The sequence below is a fragment of the Zootoca vivipara genome, chromosome 7 (genome assembly GCF_965207765.1).
Source record: "Zootoca vivipara chromosome 7, rZooViv2.hap1.1, whole genome shotgun sequence".
Lineage (NCBI taxonomy): Eukaryota > Metazoa > Chordata > Lepidosauria > Squamata > Lacertidae > Zootoca > Zootoca vivipara.
The window spans coordinates 43826692-43847240 of NC_142590.1; the positions used below are offsets into that span (position 1 = coordinate 43826692).

General features: G+C 45.7%; 1 protein-coding gene and 1 long non-coding RNA gene across 6 annotated transcripts in view; one reads left to right on the top strand and one right to left on the bottom strand.

Moving 5' to 3' along the window:
- The window catches only part of PIK3R3 (phosphoinositide-3-kinase regulatory subunit 3), a 252695-nt gene that overhangs the window by 73451 nt on the left and 158695 nt on the right, over positions 1 to 20549 (top strand). The gene's annotated exons all lie outside the window — the stretch shown is intronic.
- LOC148685053 (uncharacterized) lies at positions 9924 to 17326 on the bottom strand. Its single transcript, XR_015951053.1, has 2 exons — positions 17196 to 17326; positions 9924 to 10257 (listed from the first exon to the last, which is right to left on the bottom strand). It is a non-coding gene; the product is annotated as an uncharacterized LOC148685053 (long non-coding RNA).

The following is a 20549-nucleotide window of genomic DNA, read 5'->3' on the forward strand; positions in this document are numbered from 1 at the left end:
TGATGAACACCCAACCCCAACCCCCTGATGATCTCTCCCAGCGACTGCATGTAGATGTTAAAAAGCATGGGGGAGAGGACGGAACCCTGAGGCACCCCAAAAGTGAGAGCCTATTCTGGACCAATTTCTGGACACAGCCCACTGTATAACAGTGCCCCCAGCTCCCAGCCCCTCAAGACGGTCCAGAAGGATGTTATGGTCGATGGTATCAAAAGCCACTGAGAGATCCAGCAGAACTAGGAAACAGCTCTCACCTTTGTCCCTAGCCTGCCGGAGATCATCAACCAGTGTGACCAAGGCAGTTTCAGTCCCATGATGAGGCCTGAATCCCGACTGGAAGGGATCCAAATGGTCTGCTTCTTCCAGGCGTGCCTGGAGTTGTTCAGCAACCACTTGCTCAATCACCTTGCCCAAGAATGGAAGATTTGAGACTGGGCAATAGTTGGCCATGTTGACCGCATCTAAAGATGGTTTTTTAAGAAGCGGTTTAATAACCAACTCTTTCAGTGGGCCTGGGAAGGCTCCTTCAAAGAGGGAAGCATTCACCACCCCACAGAGGCCAGAGCTTCCTGGCTTGTTTTTATCAGCCAGGATGGACAAGGATCAAGAAGACAGGTAGTTGATTACACTCGTCCAAGCAGCCTGTCCACATCCTCAGTCGGAGGTAACAGATTGGAATTGATCCCACATAACAAGACTAGACAGAACTCTGGCACTCTCCCACCCTGAGTCTATCTCCTTCCGAATCTGAGCGACTTTATCTGCAAAAAAACTTTGCAAAACCATTGCAGGAGATCTTGGGGCCCTACCAGGCACCAATGACAAAGGTGGTTCTGATAGATTGTGAACCACCTGAAAGAGTCTCCTACTGCTGTTTCTGCAGATGCAATGGAGGCAGCGAAGAAGGTCCTCTTCGCCATTGCCATCGCCACTTGGTAGGCTCAGCATTGAGCTCCAACCCATGTCCGGTCCGATTCAGAGTGAGTTTTCCACCACCGGCACTCTAGCCGTCTCAGCGATTGAAAGAGAGTCCTGCCTGAAATCCTGGAGAGCCACTGCCCATCAGTGCAGACAATACTGAGCTAGATCGTCTGTCTTGGTAAAAGGCAGCTTCCTAGGTTTGTTCCTAGAAAGTTTTGTTGTACGGTTTTTCAGATTGCCTGGGTAGGTCCACCCCTCGATTGCTCAGAAAAATATATTCTGAACAACAAGGGTTAATGCGTGAGATATGGTTGTGCGTTAGTGTATGGAGGAGCTTACCTTAAGGTCCAAACTAGTTGGGACATGCTATTACCGTGTTTCTCTGAAAATAAGTCACCATCTTATATTTATTTTTCCTCCAAACCCCCCACTATGGCTTATTTTCAGGGGATGTCTTATTTTTTTCCTCCTCCTCCTCCTGCTGCAGCCGGCATTGCTGCTGCACCTATCACTATGTCTTACTTTGGGGGTATGGCTTATATTCCTTGAATGCTTAAAAATCCTGCTACGTCTTATTTTATAGCTACGTCTTATTTTCGGAGAAACAGGGTACATGTATCTTTCTTCCACCTTTGTAAAAGAAAAAGAAGCAGGGGGAAGAACAAACTTGGGAAGTTGCAGTTTTAAGCAGAATAATGGCAGGAGAAGGAGGGCTGTTCCACCACTTCTCCTCTGGCCATTTCACTGGTCAAACTCCCAACAAGGTATTTATTTCCCCCCTGCAGAAGAAAGTGCTGAGCTTTCCATTGTAGGAGGCAGTGCATAAATTCCCTTTATTTTCCTTTGCCACCAGGAAAAGCAGCAGCATGTCCCAATGCGCTGGACGCTATTGACAATTATTTCTTTTAAAATGTGCCAAAAAGCTCCCTTCAGGTGTGGATTAGATAACTTTTTGGGTGTGTTCTAAGAACAAAGGAGGTGGTCTTGGCAAGCTGGGACTGCTGATTTACCTATTATTTAGATTTGCCCCACACTTTCCTGCCCTGATTCAGTTTCCATTTATTGCATCATTCCTGCCCTTTCAAAGAAATGAGATGGCAAAAGTAAAATAACAAGGTGGAGGCTAGGCATGTCTCTCGTTCCAGTTCCATTTGAGTTTAATAGAATTCCTGTGCTACAAAGAACCAATAAAGGCAAAATTAATTTATTAAATGTAACTCCCCTGCCTGAAGCTTCTGTGCTGGGTGCAGGGCCGTGCAGTTGTTGGCTTAAGACCAGTCTTGTGTTTTTCCACTTGCCTGTATATATGGTGGGTGCTCTAACTTAGCGCATGAGCATGTTGATAAGTGGTGGTGGTGGTGGCAGCCAACAGCCAGCTGAACATCAGTGCTGTTGTGCTGGAGACAGCCAGGAGGTTATAGCATTGGAAGAAATTAAGGAGGAGACTGGAAACTGTAAAGAGCCCTGTCCAAATTCCAGTTCACATTCTTCCTATTCTTAGTAGTCCGGACACACCAGGAGACATGGTGCTGCTGCCTTAAGCACTGAAAAGGATATAAGCTCAAACCCTGTGTGTTACTCCAGGCCAGAAGCCCAAGTGGCTGCCAAGTCCCTGTGATACTGGCCTAGAAAGAAAGTGTTATTGTAAAATTTTGGCTGAGCTGCCTGGTAAGGTTTTAACTGCAAACGAGTCCCTTTTTGGCTTTATATGGGCATAGAAAAATCTCTGGGGCCTTTTTTAGTTGGAAGCCCCTCTTAGTTCTTGCGGGGTGTTTTTTTACTCTCCTCCTCTTCCTCCTCCTCCTCCTCCTCTTCTCCTTGGTCCTATATATAAATAAGTTTCTGTGTTTGGATTTAGATTTTACTGGAATTATTTGTTGGAAGCAGCAGGCCAAATACTTGAAACTGTGAAAGTTAAAAGAAGCAGGACTCCGAAGAGGAGACTTTGACTTTTCAGTGATCAGCAGAAGAATCTCAGCTACTTGATTCCAAAGCCCCTGTAAAATGCATGCGTTTTTAAAAGAATGCTATAAAAATAATAGCTAATAATAATGCTTAATGATACTTTCTATTACTGTAGCCCAAGAAGCAGCAAGCCTCCTAAGCACCCTCGCCTTCATCTGTCTTGTGTTCTGCCTCCTGAGAGATGCCAAAAATAATTCTCCAAATTACAAACAGGGAACTTAGACCCAGTATGATTAATGACATCCCCACATAAAATATGATGAGAAGAGACAGTTTGCCACTTACTTTGTATGCATTACTGGTAACCATCTCCTAAAATGTATCTGTATTGTCCATCAAGCATTGATATAGACAGTTCTAACTCACACTGCTCTGTATATAAATCAACATGCATGGACCCACCAAACCAAAGAAAGTTGCTGCTGTTAATTTTGTCAGAGCAATTCAACTGTTGGAAGGAGAGCTTGAAATCCAAGGGGGAGCCTCCCTCCCTCGGCTCTGGTGCTCATGCAAATACATCCAAGACTCCAGCCAATCGCCTCTCAGGATGCTCAATTAATCCCTGGCTGGTGGCGGCAGAGAGAAGGGCGCCTGCCATTCAAGGGGTGCGAGTGACTGCGCTTGCCCCGCCCGGCTCGGTTCCTGGAGCCGCGGCGAGCGCCGCTTCCAAGCGCAGCCTCTGCTCACCGCACCGCACTCCGCAGCCTTGCTAGGAGGAGTTCGTTTCCAAGGCAGGCTCGCACTTGCTCCAGAGCCGTCTCTTTCCTGCTTCGAGGGAAACGGGCAGCGGAGTCTCCGGCTGAGTGCGGGGCAGAAGTTTGAGCGAGAGGGGGTGGCGGGGCGGGCAAGGCAAGGCATGGCCGCAGTCACGACAGCTCCGAGGCGTTGCTGCAGGGGCTGAGCAGGGCCAGTGGGCCCGACGACACCGCGGCGGCCGTGGCTGCAGCGGCCGCCTTGTGCTTCTTGAGGAGCCGCCCCCTGCCCCATGCTGGGTACGCCCATGTACCATACATTTAAAACCCATTTCTCCTGCCATTACCAGAATAATTCTAGGAACTGTCATTTGCCCACCACACAGTTACAATTCCCAGCACTCATAACAAACTACAGTTCCCAGGATTATTGGGGGTGTGTGCTTTCAGTGTATGGTGTGTACTGTACACAGCCTGTGTCTAATCAGAGTTCCTTAAAGTTCTTACAGCAAGGTGGAGGAGAATTCCAACTGGAACCCTACAACTGCATGCATGCAAAGTACTGAACTGTGATTGTCTTCCAAGTTGCAATACAGTAGTGCCTCGGTTTAAGTACACAATTGGTTCTGGAAGTCTGTACTTAACCTGAAGCGTACTTAACCTGAAGCGTACTTAACCTAAAGCGAACTTTCCCATTGAAAGTAATGGAAAGTGGATTAATCCATTCCAGACGGGTCCACGGAGTACTCAACCTGAAGCGTACTTAACCTGAAGTATGACTGTAATTGGTTCCGGAAGTCCATACTTAACCTGAAGCGTACTTAACCTGAAGCTAACTTTCCCATTGAAAGTAATGGAAAGTGGATTAATCCGTTCCAGACGGGTCCGCAGAGTACTTAAACTGAAAGTACTCAAACCAAAGTGCACCAAGGTATTGACTGTACAGTATGTGTCTCTGAGTCAGTGCTGAGTTTAGCGCTCTTGCTGTTGCAGGTTTCAGGCATATGCTCAGCCCATAAATTTGCTTTCAGTGCCAGAACTGAGCTTACAGGTCTGTTGCACAAAAATTCAGTCCTGGATTATTACTATTATTTTCCCCCATCTCCCTCTCCCCTCCCTCCCACCAAATTTTCTTAATCTCAGCAGCCTCATTCTGTTCCTTTGTGAAGCACCACCAATCCAATGCATGATTCCTGTGTGGAAGGGGAGAGGGAAGAACATCACTTCACAGACCAGCAGTAGAGCTGGCTTACATGGTTACAATTTGTTTCATACCACCGAAAGCTGCAGTTTTCCTCCTGCATTCCCAAGGTCTTTCAAAGGCAGAATCCTTTCAGCTGGGTCCAGTCAAAATACATTCTTTTAAAAATCTGGTTCCAACATCCAAATGTATTTATATGCGCCTAAGCCAACATTTGGATACAAATTTTTTCCTTGTCCAGAATTTTCCTGCTAAAATTGTCTTAATTATTGTAATAACAAGGCTCCATCCTCTTCCCAAGGAAGATGAAAATCTATTTCTTCCTTCATAATATCCATTAAAGATCCAATCAGATGAAAGCAAATGAGCCCAGGGAAATGCTGTGTGAAGCATTTGCAACGTGGTACCTCGTTTGTTTCCTGAAAGAAAAGGTGGCAGAAATTCAAGCCAGCAAACAAAATCTGCCTATACACCCTGGCTTCTTTAGCCAACCCGAGAAGACTGTGGGTTTGCATGTTAACTGGAGAGCAGGGGCCTAACTTCTGGCTGTGGTGCTTTCCTGAGCACTGCCTCCTGCCGCCGCCAGGGAAACCTAAACCAAAGGAGGGTGACTACCAGAGTTCACTGCCTAAGAGCCTCTCAAATGTGGAGCCACCCCTGAAAGTGCATTTTCAGCCAAGTACTGCCATCCCTTTGACTACCTGCTGAACAGAAGCTTCTGCACTTCACCACGACAGAGCTGCTGTTCTGTTATTTCTCTAAAAGGGAAAATAGCAAAGTTGATTTATTTTATTTTTTGTTTGTGTTATCTTATCCAGTCATGCGCTTCTCCCTACCCGCACCCCACTCGACGCAGGGAAGTTGTGAAATTTCCGTAGAACTATGGGGTTCTTTTCTTTGGTAATTCTGGAGAATTGAGAGCTTCAGGCCACAGCATGTCTAAAGCGAAGCTTTCACAATGGAAGTACTAGAGGCCAGACTGAACTCAGACAAGCTTTGGATTATTATTCTCCCTCCCCCTCTCCCTTCTTTGGCTCAGCCAATTTGAGTAACACAAGAAGTGCACACAAGGCAGGGATTTCCCTTCTGTTGGAAGAGCTGGCACCATAGGCTCTTGTTTCACCCTTTAGCCCAGGGCTGAGCCCAACCACTGTGGTCTGGAAAAGTAACCAAAACCTCTTTCCCAGGAGTGGAGAGTTGTTTATGGCAGTATGATCACAGCTCTCTCATGAGAGTTCCTAACGACACAGCTCCTGAGGGCCAAACTAGGACATGATGATGGCAGTTCCATGTGATCCAAGCATGGAATTGCTCCAGCCATGCCGAAAGAAAGGTTGGGTACAATTTGAATAGCAAAAAGGGGGGGCACGTGGACAAGACGGCACTGAACCCCTGCCCTCCACATGCAACTTGATTCTCCACAGTCCCTCTCCTGCAAAAGTTCTAGTATCAGAATTTTAGTGAAGAAAACAAGTCACTTGGGGTGAGAAACAAGGTGAATTAAGTGACAGGCAGGGAGAAGATTCTGTGTTTCTCATCCATGCACACCTTCTGCTAGTCAAACCCAGGGCCAGACCAACGCAAAGGACAAGATGGTGGCCACCCACCCAATTCCACATGCAGAAGTTGACTCGTCTGACCGTTGAATGTTACTTCAGCACTGGCACTAGGACATAGCTGTCAACCCTCCCGTTTTTTTGCAGGAAACTCCCTTATTTCAATCCGTTTCCCGCTGCTATCCCAGATTGTTAGATATCCCGTAATTTTCCTGGATTTCGAAGGAAGCAGCTCTTCTCCTTCCCTGCTGGCCAGGGAGGCTCCACTCGGTGGTGCCCCCCCCCCCCTGAGCAAGCAGCCAGCCACCGCCTGGTAAAATGCCTTGCTTAGCGGCTGGCTGCTCGCTCACTTGCCAAGTGATGCCGGAAATTGCCTGGGCATGCGCAGAAGTGATTTCTGGTGCCCAAACATGCGGATATGGGCAGCCTGGCACCGGAAGTCACTTCTGTGCATGTCTGGACATGCGCAGAACCGATTTCTGATGCCCTGGACGTGGGCAGAACCGGCACCGGAAGTTGCTTCTGCGCATGTCTGGACATGCGCAGAACTGATTTCTGGTGCCGCGCCACTGGGTGAGGCTGCTGATACCTTATTTTCCAATCCGGAAGTTGACAGCTATGCACTAGGATGACATCCCCCAAGGTTCCTGAAGGTAGCAGGGGCTGCGGGACACCCTGCGTGGCACAGAAAGCCTCATCTTCCAATAGAAGGGGATGCTGCTTCCCAGAATTTGGTACCCGAAGTGGTTGCCTCATTCCACCTAATAGTAAGTCTGGCCCTGCTCAGACCCCCACCCATTTCTGTGTGGGGCAGTTCTATATGTTTCAGCATACATGACTTGCCTTGGCACGTGTCATTTGGCCTGCCCTTTCTAGAATGGGATAGCTGGCAATTTGTGTTAAGAAACAAACAGTACCTGTCCTGTCAGGGTACAAATATGGAACTAATTTATTACCTAGTTTGGCCCTCAGCAGGTCTTAAATGTAGGCAGGTTGTGCAGCATGGCTGGTTGCAGGAGACTGGAAAATCTGGTACCCAGGAGGAGGAGAGCACCATGGACATAGTGTTTCCAGTAGCCTCCCAACCTTACTCCTGCTTTTCATAGACTTTGTTGGCTCACAGCGATGTTCTCACAATGAGGTGCGAAAATACTGCAAATACTGAGTATCTGGAATTCCCCTGGCGGGCCACAAATAGTCCAGGAACAGCATGTGCACCGTACGTTATGCAGGTCTGCAAATTTGTGCAGTCCCTTTTTATCCAGATCAACATATTTTGTCCTATGCCTCTTTTAGCCATAGTTACACAATCTCTTTTGCTTAATGCATTGTTTTGGCCTTCTGCACTTAAATGCCTGGTGTCAGTTTCCCTCGACCTCCCACATTAGCATGGCCCATGCTTTATTCCACCAAAACCCACCCACCCACCCAATCCACGTAAGTCTTTTCCCTGCCCCAAACTTTTCCAGAGTCAATTGCTCCATTAATTTTTTAGATTTCATCCCGGACCTGCCCTTGAAGGGAGTGCAGCACTGGGATTGTGTATCTCTGCTCCCAGATTACTTACTCCAAAGGAAATCAAAGGGTGTCTTCTGCCCAAGCAAAAAATGAAAAGGAAAAAAAAAGACTTAATTAGAAAGCAATTAGTTGGCCTTGCTCATTAAATTACTTCAAAGCAGAGCCATCTCCCCCCTGCCCTTTCTTGCTCTCCCCACACCTCTCAGCCAAAGAGTTCCTAAAATTCCACGGCGGCTCTGATCTCTGTTCTTTTTGGAATGCAGGAAGAACACCAACGCCAGCAGGAAGGGGAGTCAAACAAGTGTTTCCAGCCGAGGCATTTAAAAGTGTCCTTTCGGGAGAGAATTTGAAATTAAACTGGTCTTTTTAATCTTCTGCCACAGAGACTCGGGACTTGGCTGCTGCCTTGCATGCTTGGGTAATCGCTTGGCCTGGCTAGCGCTGTGTGCCTTGCATGTGGGGCTGCCCTTGATAGCAGCTTGGAGAGTCAATAGATCACAAGTGGTTCAAAGGGTTATTTATTTTACCTTTGTTTTCAGTGATGATGAATTTATGCATCCTTGCTTTTTGATTGGTTTGTGTATTTTAGCCATATTTCTCTCTCTCTCTCTGCACCACTTGGATAATTTTTTCCTTAATCAGTTGGTCTCTGAAAATTCTAAATAAATACTGTGTTTGACCACAGAAACCATATCGCAACAATCCTGATATTTTGACCTAAATTCAAGGTGCTGATTTCTTTCCTTAAATGACTTGCATCTAGGATACAAGGCACGGCCCAGTGTATCTCGCTAGCAGCTGCCGCCATTTATATTGGTGAGGAAATATTTCACGTTCACCTGCAAGCATATTTCCTGAGCCAAACAGCTCTTATACAACTGCTGTCCCCAGGGGCAGGACAAAGCTAGGCCATCGAGCCTTTTCCTATTTGCTGTAATCAGATAAAATACGGTAAAATAAGGAAGCACTTCAGTACCAGTGTAGTTCAGCTAGCAATAATTGGTGTTTGTGCAGCCATGTGATTGCACAAAATTGGAAACATGCAAGCAGGATGCAGACATCATTTTTAGCACGCAGGGCATATTAATGTTTCCATAAACAATGACCCTTATCTGTACAAGCCCCAGTGGGAGGAATTGGAAAAGTGTCTTCCTTGCAAAATCTGGAAAAAGCTTTGGTGCTTATACTTTTAACCACAAATAAAAGTTGAGAAAGAATGATTTGGAACTGACCTAGAAAGACTGCAGAACATCTGGCCAAATACCCAGATTTTATGAATTATGCCTTTTCATTGTTGGGGGAAAAAAGTCTGAAGAAAGTAGTTGGGGACCATCACTTTTCTGCTTCTGATTTTAGATCAATCCTATGACCGCCCCCGCCCCCAACTCCAGGCATCCACTGTATTGGCACAGCACCAGTGAAGTATTGTTACAGGGTTGGTCCAAATGTCCTCACAGGATCCCTTCCAAACTAGTGACTCTGGCTGTAAAAGATCCAAGATTAACAAGAGTATAAGGAACTGGTTTTGCAAGATCTTTGCCTGCGGCTTGTCTGCTATATTTGTGTATGGGCCAGAAAGATGGGAAGATGACTCACCCCTTTGTCCTTTTCCTGGCCACGGTGTGTGTGTGTGTGTGTGCGTGCATACAAAATCTGCAGCTCTGGAGTTAGACCAAGTTGATCCTGAGGAACAAACGACAGAGGGCTGATCTGCTCTTGTAGGACATTGTGATGGTGCTGGCAGGAATTTGATGGCGAACAGTGAATTTAGGGGTACCTGTTGGGGGTCTCTCATGCTGTGAACGTCCACCTATCATCATCTTGTTTATTTGTAAATCAGTGCAAATGCTACAAAACTCCTGAAGTCTCTAGTTCCTAGGGAAACAGAGCCTGAGTAAACACAGCACCCCTGGCGTTCTCACCACTCAGCCTCACAGAACAAGCATGACAGTATATCGTTACATGCACCCCCACTTTCCCCCAATTTCAGGGGCCACAGTACTTACAGTACAGTACTTACACACGGGTTTGGTTTCCTTTGGATGAAAAGATCACTGGAGATTTATGGGGTGGTGTTTTGTAATATTTATTTACAAATATGCCACATTGAGCTTAGATGGTAGCAACACTACCAGCAGCACAATCCACAGTCCCAAATCAGAACTCCTGAGAGAGACAGCTTTGAAAATCAGGGCTCGAATCTAGTCCTCTTGTCTCTTTCTCAGACCTCTTCAGAACTGCAGTCTTTCTCTCACAGACACTGATCTTGCTTACATCATCCATAGCTGGGAGTGGGGGTTCAGAGGGAGAGAAAGCTATACGCTTTTTGCCAAGATAGCTCTCACCTTTTGGAGGAATCTCCAACTGCTGCTTTATCATTTTGGGCCGTTTACCTGTAATTTTCCTTACAAAAAAAGAGAAAAGAACTTGACAACTTTGCCACTGATTATTAAAGAAGTTTCAAGCAGTCCTTCCAACTTCATTAACCCTCTCCTGCCCACTCATGTGACCTGCTCTCCCAGCAGCAAAAATCAAAACCACGAGGACAGGAGAAACATAAACTCGCGTAGCAAAACCGACAGTTACTCTCGCTATCTCCCTGGCAACTCTGCTGCCACCCACCAATTGCAGTAGCACTCGCTGCTGTAATTTCACCGTATTGGCCGTGCAAGCAAGGCACCACCCAGCCAGCATGTGGCTATGGCCAGAAGGTCAGGATGATGTTGGAGAATACACCCAATGCCCCCTGCACCACACAAGACATAGGCAGGCTGTCGGGAGCAGTCCGTGTGCCTGGTCATGGGCAGGAGGATTTGTATGTAGAACTTGTAGTTGACCCAGTAGAAAGCTTGGAGTCCTGCTGTAGTAACAAGGAATCTGCCCAGACGTAGCATAGGGTACTGCACACAACACTTTTGCACTGGGTGTCTGTGCGAAGGTAGTAAAGGAGAGGGATGGTGTGGTGCCACATTGCAAGGGCAAAGAGAACTCTGTGAAACACTCCCACTGTGCCCTGACAGGCATAGCCTTATTTAATGTTCTTACCTGTGTGGGCACACTCCTCTCTCCCTCTCTCTTTTCTCTCTTTCTTCTTCATCTCATTCCCAAGCCCGAAATGTGAGAACAACTGCTAAGTATGAGCTAAAGCTCCAACGCCATCTTAAGCTAAAGCATGTCTTTGAAGCAGGCCCAAGAGAGGTGGGGCGCACAAAAATTGTGCCTCTCTCCACTCTGGCTCAGAGTGGCTAAGAGCCTATCAGCGTGCTCCCTGGACCGCTTCTAAGGGCACAAGAGAGCCCTGGGTGGCCAACATCTCCTTGCCAAGGACAGAAGGGACATGTGTGTGTGTGCGCGCGCGCTGATACAGCTCCTTGCTAAGCGCACAAGAGAGCCTAGGAGGTAACTCAGTGGGGACAAGCAATGGAATAGGAAATAGGAGGTGGGATTGAGTCCCAGGCCTGGGAAATGCACTTATATTCTGGCTTTTCTGCCAGCAACAGTAATTTGGGAGGGGAAAGCAACTAGAATTTAGGACCCCTGTGTGGCGGCTACCTCAACCTGCACAGAACCCCCAGACGTTTCACGGTCCGTTGGTACCTGCACCAACCATGTTTTAATTCCGCTGCCACCAACCAGTATATGTCTGGTAATTCTGGTAAGCTCTCCACTCACTCCAGTCAGGGATAATGTTGGAACAAACTTTGTTTATTTAGATTTAGTACATAAGCATGTGGTTTCCAATAGATTAGTTCTTGTTTTCTTTCATAACAGTTCCTATACCGGCCTATACCTATAGCTTATAATCAATAACAGTTCCAAACTCTCTCTCCCTTCTGGTTACCTCGCTACCTCTGCCTCACCCTCAGACTCTCTCAACTCCCCCCCCCCTCAGAACTCTCAGCCACACCTCCTCAAACCTCCCACAACCAGCCGCAACAACCAACCCCTTCTCCTCCCAACCCCGCCCCCTAGGGTTCTAACTGGCTAATCCCTTTAACTCATCCTATGCTGTCCCTAAATTTGGGTGATCGTCACACCCTGTTCCAAAGAGCAACACCTTAACACACAGCCGCAGAAGTCACAGCAATGAATTCTTTGTAGGTTCCTAGGAGCCTTAGCATTTGCAAGTTCCCATCCATAAGATCAGAAGAAGTGCCTGCTGTATCAGGTCAATGGACCCACTAGTCCAGCATCTTATTCTTCTTCTCATATGGGCCAACCAGATGCCTCTGGGAAATCTGCAAGAAATCCCTGAGCACAAGAGCACTCTGCCTTCCCACAGTTTCCGGCAACTGGTATTCAGAAGAATTACTGCCTCTGGGAGTCACAGCATAGCCATCAGGGCTAGCAGCCAGGGTTGACCCACCCACAAGGCAAGTTGAGGCAACCATGGCAGGTAGCAGGATCCACAGGGGCAGCAGATCCAGCCACCAAGAAATGCATTGCCCGCTGCTGCTCCTGCCATAGTGGCAACAACAATTGCAGCACATTCCTTGGAAGCTGGGTCTGCCTTTTCCTCAGCAGCCCTCCAGTGCTGCCTCTACAATGGTCTCTTGGGGAATAGGAGGCACTGCTTGTTCTCCTCCCACTTCTAGGGAGGAAATGGTGGGGGCTGCCCTCTGGGGTCTCCTGGGGTCTGCACGCAACTGGTGTGATTCAGAGTGCACCAAAATTCCAGTAAAATATTGATTACAGGTAGGTAGCCGTGTTGGTCTGACGTAGTCGAAACAATTTTTTTTTAAAAAAAATCCTTCCAGTAGCACCTTAGAGACCAACTAAGTTTGTCATTGGTATGAGCTTTTGTGTGCATGCACACTTCTTCAGATATACGGTAAAATATTGAGTTAAACTTGGCGGTGGCTAGTCTAAAGAGTCGTGTTTTTGAAGGAATCATGTTTCCACCAATAAGTTTTATGAATTACTACACCGCCAGCAGTCTCAAAAATTTTCAGTCTTTTCCTTTCTTCTGCATTCTTGTGATATTTTGATCTGTTTTTACTGAGTTCCCCCTTCAGACTGGTGTTTTATTACGGGTGTATTCTGTAGGATGTTCTCAACACAATAGCAGTCTCCCCTTTCAAAAGCCGAAACAAACAACAGCAATCAAAATTTCATATTGCACGCTAGTAGAACAGAAAAAGGGTGTACAGTAGTAAGTTGAATGGCACATGGGCGTCTTTGGAGCCTGAATTTGAGATTTTAATTTACTTTGTGCATTGTATTTTGTTTAAGGCATTAATGGATCCCAATCCCTGCAAGCTGACTCCAGGGAATGTAGGATTCAAATGCCTTCTCTGTGCTCCCCCACCCCTCCTCCCCAGGTTGTGAGCATTTTAGAGCAAGGGACATTTTGAAAAGTTACCCAAAAAAACCCACCAAGAGACAGCTGGCAACTCTCAGCATGTTTGTCCACAGTGGTAGATGCTGCACTGTAAAGGTGCTGCGGTGGAATGTTCTTTGTTGCTAGGGCTTCTTTTTCTTCACCCCTTTAAATCAAATGAGCTCCTTGAATCCTTTGCTAGAGGAAAGGTCAGGCACACAGTGTTGCTAATGCTCTAATGAAGAGCTGGGGAGGGGGGGGCGATGGCAGTGAGACATCAAAGGAGCCTTTGCCAGTACTGGGGGGGTCTCTGTGTACAGAGCAATGCATAGCTGCAACGGCAACACAAACCCCAGCCAGCCCGAAGGCTTTGCTTTCTCGGCTGTTAAGTGGATTTGTCTCGATCCTATTTGCTGGGGAAATGTGGCTGAGCAGATCTCAGCTTTACCCTGGCGTTTAGGAGAGCTGCCTGTGAGTGCTGCTGGAATTTATTTATTTCATTGAAACAGCTTTGCTGAGTTTAATTACTACCCAGCATGGTGCAGACCACAAACTGGGGCAGGATGGCAGGGGTGGCAAAGGCTGCTTTTGCCCCGGTCACAACATCCATACACAAGGGCTTATACAGCGGTACCTCGGTTTACAAACACAATTGGTTCCGGAAGTCTGTACTTAACCTGAAGCATACTTAACCTGAAGCGAACTTTCCCATTGAAAGTAATGGAAAGTGGATTAATCCGTTCCAGATGGGTCCACGGAGTACTTAAACTGAAGCGAACTTTTCCATTGAAAGTAATGGAAAGTGGATTAATCCGTTCCAGACGGGTCCACGGAGTACTCAACCTGAAACGTACTTAACCCGAGGTATGAGTGTAATTGGTTCCGGAAGTCCGTACTTAACCTGAAGCGTACTTAACCTGAAGCGAACTTTCCCATTGAAAGTAATGGAAAGTGGATTAAACTGAAAATACTCAAACCAAGGCGTACATAAACCGAGGTATGACTGTATAGCTTAACAAAACCTTAACGGGATTTGCTTTCCTAGCTGTTCTCACTGGAGAGGAGGGTTAACAAAGTGAAAGAAGGAGCGGGAGATTCAATATTTTTAAAAGCATGGATCATGAACCCACTGCTCCCGGACTGTTGGTTCACAAAAATGTTGCCATACGGTAGAAGAGCGTCTTCCACCACTCCTTTCCAGTATAATAAGTGCAACGGGAGATTATTTCAGGTTGCCCATCCCAACACATCACCTTGAAGTAGTAATGCTAGAGTAATGCACTTGCTCTTGAATAAATCCTATAAAAGTTCTGTTCACTTCATCAGTTATCACAGATGACACCAGATCTTGGTAAGAGTTTTCGAGCAAAAAACAATAAGCCTCTGAATATGCTGTAAGATTCCGATCGAGAGCAATATTTTGGCAAAGCAAATTACATAGGCAGCCGAAGGTGGAAGAGCCTTTTCAATCTGCATGCGAAAGGTACTGGGTTCAGCAATGCCTGGCACAGCCAGTTGAAATGATAAGTTCAGCTGGTGATGAAAATGCCCCATGTCTGAGATCTTGGAGATCTGCTGCAAGTCTCAATAGACAATACTGGGCTCGATGAGCCAATTGTCTGGCTCAGTATAAGAAATAAGATATCTTTATTGTCATTGTCCCCTTGCGGGAACAACGAAATAAGGCAGCTATCTGCATATTCCTATATGGAATGTCGGCAGGATTTTCGGTCCTTGGGGCACAGGAGGCAAAGTGTGTCTGAAATATTGCAGTAGCACAACCTTCCAATTTTTCCGATGAAAATAGCAATGTCCTAAGGATAAACAGTACATTCTGGGATCAAATCAGATGGCTTCTATAAATCTGGGACTGTCCCTGGAATATAGGGACACTTGGAGGGTCTGCCTTCCCTCTCTGGTGTCAGAGATTGTGCAGTCTTGCAAGATACAGGTTTACCTCCTTCTTCAGGATTAAAAGCTGCATGGGGCAAGTGTCTGGGGGAGAAATTAGAACCAAACCCAGCTTTTTACTTCTGTTTCAGCCAGTTTTATGGGAAAAAATCCTTAAACTGGTCCACAGCTGGTATTACATGCTCATCACCCCAGCAAAACAAAACCATCAATGCAGCGTAATGGAAAAATTGTCAGGAAAGAGGCACTTATTGGCACATTTGGTAGAAGTACCCAGTGTTGGCAAAGTTTTGAGATGTAGTCATTAAATAGATAAGCATTCTTACCAAAAATAAAATTGAGAGGGATCCTTGTCTGTGCCTTCTCCTGATGACTGCAGGGGATATTCTGAAATCCTCTGTGAAGGATTGATATTATTTATGCTGGTTGCTACGTGAGAAGATGTGACTAGTCTTACTATAGGGGTTAGGTATAAAAACCTCTTGTTATTGCAGTACAGTATCTGAAAAGCTGACACACCAGTTAACCATATTGCAAGGAACATCAAGTCTGTTTATACTTATTGTATTATAACATATTTCCTACACTTTTTTTTACCCCCCTCACTTTTTTCTCACCCCCCTTTTATCAGTCTATCTTCTTATAAATGAAATTCTTCTAATTAAATATAAATAACAAAATGGGCAAGATTTCATTTTTATATGAACAGAGCAGACAAAAGCAATCATATTCCTATTCAATATAACTTTATTTGGGGGGAAATGTGATTTTTTTGTTTTATTAAAGATTAGCCCTCATGTATACCTGACATGCAGACGCAGGGGATGCTGTGGGTTAAACCACAGAGCCTAGGGCTTGCTGATCAGAAGGTCAGCGGTTCGAATTCATGCGATGGGGTGGGCTCTCGTTGCTTGGTCCCAGCTCCTGCCAGTTCGAAAGCACGTCAAAGTGCAAGTAAATAAATAGGTACCACTCCGGCGGGAAGGTAAACGGTGTTTCCGTTCACTGCTCTGGTTCGCCAGAAACGGCTTTGTCATGCTGGTCACATGACCTGGACGCTGTACGCTGGCTCCCTCGGCCAATAACGCGAGATGAGCGCCGCAACCCCAGAGTCGGTCACGACTGGACCTAATGGTCAGGGGTCCCTTTACCTTTATACCTGCCATGCAGCCACTATGTTAAGACTGTGGTTAACATGTTTCATGCTAGTTATATGTTACTGTTTTCTATAGCATTAATAATTTTAAAAATAAATTGCCAGATGGCCATGCCACTAGCAACATTTTGTTGTAAAAGTCTTGAGAACAAGTTTCAACTCTTTTGTGGACGGATTATTAACAAACCAGCACCACCAGGCTGAAGCATATTGATCTGACTCTAGTTCCCTGCACAACCAGGGGTGCTGGTTAGAGATAAGAATTACAGATAGTTCTAGCTCACATATTCACACCTCAACCCATAATCCTCTTAGCGTGACAAAATCAGGTGAGACATGAGGACCAATCTAATGTTGCTGTTTAATTTGAATCTCTGGATCAAATTTAACAAGGTAGCTTTAGGCAGATCACTCTCTGGTTCCGTATATGTTCCCATTTGCTCAGCTTCCAGTATGCTCCCATCACTGGTTTGGGAACCAGTGTACACATAACCATTCTGTTGCATCTTATGAAATACTGTGGTTTTCCCCAAACCAGCTTCCATCCAACCTACCTGCATTTTAGGCCAGTAATGTGTATATAGCCTCCTTCAGCCTCTGCTTCCTGTGGGAGACCCAGACTCAAGTTGTGTGTTTTTATAACCTCTTAAATTTGTGCCCACAGTAGATTCTCTGTTTCAGATTTTTAAATTCCCCAAACCTCAATCATCTGCTACCTCCACGGTTTCTTTCAGCCTTCTAGCCATTTGAAGAATGTCTCAGTTTCTTATATAAAACCAGAATATCTGCTAATCAGGAGGGTGTAGAACAGCAGAGTATTTGGCACATAGGGGTGTTCAGCTCTTTAGTCATATTAATACTGTAGACAAACAGATTAATTACAGCATCAGGAAACCAGATCACGGAAACAAACATCATAAACATAACAGAAAATAAGTTGTTTCTAAAAAGTTACCTGTCCAGTTGAGGGCAGCTACATAATTGCTTGAGTTGGAAGAGTCCATTCCCCAAAGCCAACTTCCATGGCAAATGTGCATTATCCCTAGTAAAAAAAAATGAGAACAGGAACGTTTTCCTCAAGTAAGCATCAGAAAGGAAGCTTAATCAATCTGAATTTGAAATCTGAGCCACACAGCCACAAAGACATAAAGGATTTTAGCACAGAAAATCCTTCAGGATTGAGCAAAAGGATCTTCTCGGTTCCCATCCCCCCACTCATTGGACAGTAACCAAGCAATATCTTCTAAGACTACATAAGGCTGGGCTTGTGAAAAGTCCATCAGAGCAGCGGAAAGCATGAATGTCATTATGCATCTCTGCCAGGGCAAGATTCTCCTGCAGGATAACAAGCTGGTTCACATTTGGGTTGGAAATTCCAGGAAGCATAGAACCTCATGCCAATCTGGGCAGCCTGTCGAGTAATTTGGGAAATTCCTCACAGGAGCTCAGGACACTTAAAGATTCATAGTGCAGCCTGCATCAGAATGGCGAGCACTGAGTTTCCATGCAAAGTGTTAGGCCATGCAAAGGTTATGGCAACACTTCACCTTCTGTGGTGCCACCAACCTATGGGCAATGCGACATGATTTGACTTTCTTTACTAAGTCATGTTAAGTTTCTAGTGCCGTCTCCAGCTAGGGGTTGGCTAATTTGCTACTACTGAGATGAGCTGTTGGAAGGAGTTCTGCTAAGTCAGTAAGTTTAGCTGAAGTGTTAAAGAATCCTTTATAGAAGTCCAGGCCGGCTCTACATTCACTACTGGAGGCACCTTGAGTTATTGTTTGTCACACCAGAAGCTGAAGGGCAATGACACATATTGGAGCAACTCCGTTTGTGTCCACTAGAGGGAAGCATCACGCACATCTTTTTGCTGGCTCAAAAGCATAACAAACCTGTACCTTGGCATACCATCACATGAACACTAAGAGTGATTTATGCTACAAAGAGAAAAAGTGTGCATAGAGAAGACAATGCAGCTTGGATTTTTTACACATTGAATCGTTTTGTACAGAAGCTCTAGTACGGATATGCTGGTTCAAGGGAAGTTTGCATATCTGCCTTTTAATTTAAGCTGAGAAAAGATGCAACATCCAAGATTGGCAGTGGCTACCATTTTATTAGCAAAGAGCTAAGCTGTGGGGGGAGGTAGGGGTCCTTTGTTGGTCCCCAATATGGTTCCAAGCCTTCACCACCATCACATTGCAGAAATACCCTTCATCCTCCCCCATAGGCATTTAGGGAGCTATAATAACCCAGATTTTCTGAGGCTGGAGCCAGTGCACTCCCCAGCCCCTAACCACATTCGTCTTTGATTTGATTCTCTCTTTGTCTGCCTGCTCTTAATTGCAGCTCTGTTTCCTGTAGTTCTGCTGCCTCCCACCCTCTCCCAACAGTCTTGTTTGATGGGCCCTTGGGTCAGAAGTCTTTCCCCACTGCCTCATTAGCAATGCATAGCCCAGCCCACTTCACATCCCAGCAGCCTCGTTAACGAGCTACAGCACCACACCATCAAATCCTGCTCGCTAATTATTATTATCATCAGCCGTTCATTTTGCAGATGTGGTAGAGCCAGTGGTTGCTGAGTAAACTTTCTCAAGATCAGCTCTTTCCCCCCTTTTTTTTAAAGGAACAGGTGCCAGCAACCTAATGAGAGTAGCATACAGGCTACATTCAGAGGGCTGGAAGAAATTTGACAAAGGCCCATCTGAAGAGGCCCCATAGAAAGAAAGAGTTTCCTATCTCAAAAATGGTGTCATTCTCCATAACCATCCACATGTAGTCAGACTGCAAGCTTTGGGCTGGAATCTTGAACAGGGAGGAAGTCCCACTGAAATTAGTGGGACTTATTTCTGTGTTTAATATTATGTTCTTGCACACACGGTATGCCAAGTCCACTGAGCAAATAGGTATCTCACAAAAAGAGATGAATTTTATGTCTCCAGGACCATTTATCTTCTCTGTTCAAATGCTTATCGCAATATCTGGTACATGTTATTTCTCAAGCTCAGAGTTGTGGATTCAGGCTGCATGTTGGGGAGGGGAGGATTTCCGCATTGCAGGGGGTTGGCTTAGATGACCCTCGTGGTCCCTTCCATCTCTATGATTCTATGAGAAGTTCACACACCTTGCAAGGCAGGATAGGATGAGGGCTACAACTTGTGACTTTTTCAAGACGACAGAGGTTGCGAAGGAAAAAGCTGATCTTCAACACTTTAAAGCAGGAGTGGCCAGCTGGCAGTGCAGGGACTAGATCCAGCTTGCTAAGCAACTGTATCTGGCCCCTAGCAGCCTCAGCAAATTTTAATCACGCTTGCAATAAATATTTTGCCCATCATTTTGCTTGTAAGGAAAATGCATATGTTTACAATGTTGTGAGATACAGATGTTTCTCATTTCACTTTTAGATCTCTTCGGGTTTTGTATATAATATTATCCTCATCGTGCCTGTGCATCTGGGCTCCATAACTCCATAAAAGTTGGCTCCGCCCCCCCTGCTAGCTGGCATGTATTTTATTATAGAATCACTAGCACTAGCAAAGGGTCATGTTGTGCAGCAAAGTAGGATTCCCAGTCCAGCACCCCACCCCCAGGACACAGAAGGTGGCTATGCCTGCTTTAGATCAAGAACAACATTTTGGTCATTACACAAATAGCCAGGTGTATGTGTGTGAGAGAGAAATAGGGTGAGCAAAGGAGAGCACAAGATGTAGTACTACATTATAGATTAATACCAAGAAGTAACAACTGTAAAAAGAACTGTTACAGTTCACAGAGGCCATTGCTCTCAGAGAAAAACAGTTTTTAAAAGTCTGTGTTGGTGGAATTTAAAGCCAATGACCTGAGGCCATATGAGTATATTCTGGTTGTCTGTCTGTCAATGTATCTACCACTCATCCTTTACATATTTGTGTCCTAAAACCTTGCAAGGTTTGTTAAGAAGTTCCCAGGGAAGACCAAAGAAGTGCCATCTGTTCCACTCCAGGGACAAACTTGGATGTTTCCCCATATCGTCGTCTCTAGGCTTTGTCGCGTCTGTGGGTCCCAGGAGAAGAGACTTCCGTCTGCTATTTTATTTGGCTGTTCCCATGATTACAACAGGGCAACTGGATGGAGGAGCCAACTGCTTCTCCAGCAAGATAGAAACTGCTGAAAGGCCAAAACGAATGACACGTATTTAGATTAACTAGCTCATATGTGTGGAAATCCACCAAAGGCTATATCACAAACTGATCAGTGACTAAAAGAGTAGTAGGTATCTGCTCTTTGCAACAGCATCTACCAATAAAATATTGATTTGTAAGCAAAATAC